This window comes from Arachis hypogaea, chromosome 12, assembly GCF_003086295.3.
Source record: "Arachis hypogaea cultivar Tifrunner chromosome 12, arahy.Tifrunner.gnm2.J5K5, whole genome shotgun sequence".
Taxonomy (NCBI): Eukaryota; Viridiplantae; Streptophyta; class Magnoliopsida; order Fabales; family Fabaceae; genus Arachis; species Arachis hypogaea.
Window position 1 is genome coordinate 79,897,538 of NC_092047.1, and position 4,308 is coordinate 79,901,845.

Sequence of the window (4,308 nt, forward strand, 5' to 3'; positions counted from 1 at the left end):
TGATGATTACATCTGTGGACATTATCTCATTGATCTGCAGCCTCTTCACCAGGGATAAGGGCAGTAAGTTGATGCTGGCCCCCAAATCACATAGTGCTCTATCGAACATAGTTTCACCTATGGCACAAGGGATGTGAAAACTCCCTGGGTCTCTTCTTTTTGTAGGTAACTCAGGTTGAATAAGGGCACTACATTCCTTGTTCATCACTATAGTCTGGCCTCCTTTGAGTGAGCTTTTCCTGGGAAGAAGTTCCTTCATATACTTGATGAATGCAGGCATTTGTTGAATTGCCTTGATGAATGGTATGTTTACATGTAGAGATGCAAACAAGTCTAGGAATCTTGAGTATAATCTCTTTCCCACAGCACCATTGAGCAGTTGAGGGAAGGGTGCATAGAGCTTCAGTAGCTCTTGTTGTGAGATTTCTGGTTCTTGGTGATCTCTTTCCTCCTCCTTTGTTGAGTTGTCTTCAGGTTGTTCGAAAAGTGTGCCTTGCTTGTCTTCAGTCTCTTGATCACTTGTAGTGACCATTTTGTAATCTTCCCATCTTACTTTCTTTGCTTCTCCTTTGGGGTTTTTCTCCGTGTCACTTGGGAAGCTATCAGTAGGTTTGGAAATCTTCTCAGCTAAATATCCAACCTGGAATTCCAACTTCCTAATGGTCTCTCCCTGGTTCATAATATTGGCTCGCACCTCCTCTTTGAACACCTTATTTTCTTGAATTTCTTGGCATACTCCTTCAAGTAAGGCTTCAATCTTAGAGAGCTTGTCATCAATTGATGGATGATTCGGAGCAGATGTGCTGTTTTGGTTTTGATAAGCGTGTGGAGAAGTGTTGTTGTGGGGGTGTTGAGATGTCCTCTGTGTGAATTGCTGGTGAGCTGCATTGTTGTTGGAGTTGTAACGTCTCTGGTCTTGGTTTTGATCTTGCTCACTTCCCCACCCAAAGTTTGGGTGGTTTCTCCATCCAGGGTTGTAGGTCTTGGAGTATGGATCATAGTTTTTCCTTGGTGAATTCCCAATGTAGTTGGCTTGCTCCTGACTACCCTCTGCTTCTTCATTCACTCCTTCTTGGGTTGTTGATTAAGTTGAGATTACTGCTACTTAGTTCATCTCCATCTTCTTGGTGAGGTCAGCCAGCTGCTGGGTAATGAGCTTGTTTTGGGCCAACAGAGCATCTACATTGTTTAGCTCCATTACTCCTCTTGTGTTCCCTCTTTCGGAAACCTAGAAGTAGTCGTTCTCTGCTACTGTTTCAATAACATCTATGGCTTCCTCAATAGTCTTCTTCTTGTTCAAAGATCCTCCAGATGAATGGTCTACGGCTTTCTTTGACTCATAAGAAAGCCTTTCATAGAAAATGTGCAGCTGCACCCATTCGTTGAACATGTCAGGTGGACACCTCCTTGTTAAGTCCTTGAACCTCTCCCATGCTTCATATAGAGTCTCACCATCTTGTTGCCTGAAAGTTTGGACCTCAGCTCTCAGCCTATTGATTCATTGAGGAGGGTAAAATCTTGCTAAGAATTTGTTCACCACGTCTTCCCAAGTTGTCAAGCTTTCCCTTGGGAAAGATTCCAGCCACTTGGCTGCTTTGTCCCTAAGTGAGAATGGAAACAAGAGCAGTCTATAGGTGTCAGGATGAACACCATTAGACTTCACTGTGTCACATATTCTCAGGAAGGTGGTCAAATGTTGATTGGGGTCTTCTTGAACACCTCCTCCAAACGAATAGTTGTTCTGAACAAGGGTGATGAGCTGTGGTTTAAGTTCAAAGTTGTTGGCATGGATTGTTGGCTTTTGGATGCTACTTCCACAATTGCCTGGGTTTGGATTGATGTAAGAGCCCAAAACTCTTCTATCCTCCCCAGCATGATTTGCTCTACCTCCTCCCCCATGGTTGTGATCCTCTTCTTCATGATGGTTTTCCATGTTGTCTTCCATGTTTGGTTCAAAGAATTCCTCTTCTTCCTCAGCACCAACCACTTTCTTTCCTCTTGCCTCCCTCCTTAATCTAAGGAAGGTCCTCTCAGGTTCAGAATCGAAGGAAGATGAAGCCCCGCTTCTTCTCTCTGTCATACAACCATCAAGTGCAAGCAAGAAAAGATAGGTGCAGAAAGTATTTGTGTCAGAATTACTGTTAGTTGTGGGTGATGCAATATATCAAATAGTTAGTGGGTTAGCAAATAGAATTAAAAATAACAAAGAAAAACAAAAGAGTAGAGGGGGAAGGGAAGAAGTTTAACTAAAACAGAAAGTAAATCACTCAAACAGAAAATGAAATTCACAAAATAAAAATGCTCAATCTAATGATCTTCCAATTTGATCATTGTTGATGAATAATCAATCCCCGGCAACGGCGCCATAAACTTGATGCACGGAAAACTTGTCTCTCAACAAATTCCCCTTCGGCAAGTGTACCGAATTTGTCGTCAAGTAAAAACTCACAATAGAGTGAGGTCGAATCCCATAGGGATTGATTGATCAAGCAACTTTAATTAGAAGAATGTTCTAGTTGAGCGAATCCAAAATTTGGGTTGAGAGTTGCAGAAAATAAAATGGCAGGAATGTAAATAACAGAAATGTAAATGCTAGAATTAAAGGACTGGAAGTAAATGACTGAAATAAATTGCAGAATTGTAAATGGGAATGGGGGATTTGCTCATAAAAGTAAATGGCAGAAATTAAAGAGAATGGGTAAGATCAGAGATGGGGAGTTCATTGGGCTTAGGAGATGTTGCAATACTCCGGATCAAGTTCATTTTCATCTCTTCCTCAAACAATGCACTCATTGATCTCATTGGCAATCTTAATTGATTGAATTACAATTTCTTGCAATTCAATCTCTCAAATCTTGATCAATAGCCAATTCCTTGGTCAATTGCTCATGAGAAGTGATGAAGTATGGTCACTGATTATACCACATGCATTTTCCAAATCAAGTATTGAGAGGGTTATAGTCACATACCCATCCAAACCCAATTTGGTCCAGCATGAGAAAGCATTTCTAGCTTGATCTCTTCATTCCTCTTTCAAGGTTCAGAAGAGATCCAAGTATGAATAGCTTCTTTTCCAAGATAACTACTCAGTTGGATGAAGATCGAAAGCTTTCAAGTAAAATCAAGAGAAAAGATAGAAGAAGAATAATGAAAATTAGAATTGATCCATCAATTTACAACAGAGCTCCCTAACCCAATGAAAGGGGTTTAGTTGTTCATAGCTCTAGAAAATGAAAACAAAGATGGAGAATACATCATAGAACTAGAAATTGCAGAGAAAGTAAAATACAGAGAGTAGTTCTCTTTTCCAACTCTCAGAACTCCCTAAACAATTCAAAACTACTCCTATATATACTACTTCTCTCAGCTTCTAGTTGGCTCTTCAAGTCTTGGGCCTTTGGATCTTGAGTTTGAAGCAGTTCTCTTCTTCATTTGGGCTTGGCTTTACTTGCAGAGAGAAAATGTGAAGTGGGCAGAGACTTTAGCTCAGGACGTTAGGGGTGTTAACGTTTAGTGAAAATATGAGTTTGAGAACGTTAGTGACAATCAACTTTCTCACTAATGTTCCTAAGTAAAAGCCACGTTAACTTCAACGTTAGTGGCACAAACGTTGCCACTAACGTTGCCTCTAAGTCCTTCGCACACATTATTGAGACTTAACATTCCCAATAACTTTGAAAAGCTCCCTTTGTTCCCACGTTAGAGCTCACGTTAACTTAGTTAACGTGGCTCTTTAACGTGGGCTTGCCATCCTTCGAGAACGTTAGTGACACTCAACATTGTCACTAACGTTCCAAGGTGCCCCTACGTCTCACGTTAGAGTCTACGTGAACTAGGTTAACGTGGCTTCTAACGTGGCCATGCTTAGCCATCTCCAACGTTAGTAACAATGTTGAGTATCACTAACGTTGGCCATTCTTTCACTCATCAACGTTAGCTTCCACGTTAACTAAGTTAACGTGAAGGTTAACGTGGCTCCTTGGGGGGTTGTGTGGTTGCTTCCAACGTTAGTGACAATGTTGGGTGTCACTAACGTTGTCGACCACTCTTGCTTCTTACGTTAGCTCCCACGTTAACCAGGTTAACGTGGTATATTTTTCCTTAGGCCAACGTTAGTGACAATGTTGAATGTCACTAACGTTGGCGTTTCTCCCCCCTTCTAACGATAGAGGCCACGTTAACTAAGTTAACGTGGACTCTAACGTGGCCAATTATGAGCATTTGCCAACGTTAGTGACAATGTTAAGTGTCACTAACGTTGGCTCAACTTCCCCTCTCCACGTTAGAGTTCTCGTTAACTTAGTTAAC

At 41.3% G+C, this 4,308-nt stretch overlaps 1 non-coding gene across 1 annotated transcript; it reads left to right on the forward strand.

Annotated features, from left to right (window-relative positions):
- The first annotated feature begins 1,388 nt into the window (after positions 1-1,388).
- LOC112731835 (small nucleolar RNA R71) lies at positions 1,389-1,492 on the forward strand. The gene has a single exon (XR_003167591.1). It is a non-coding gene; the product is annotated as a small nucleolar RNA R71 (small nucleolar RNA).
- Positions 1,493-4,308: the final 2,816 nt, after the last annotated feature.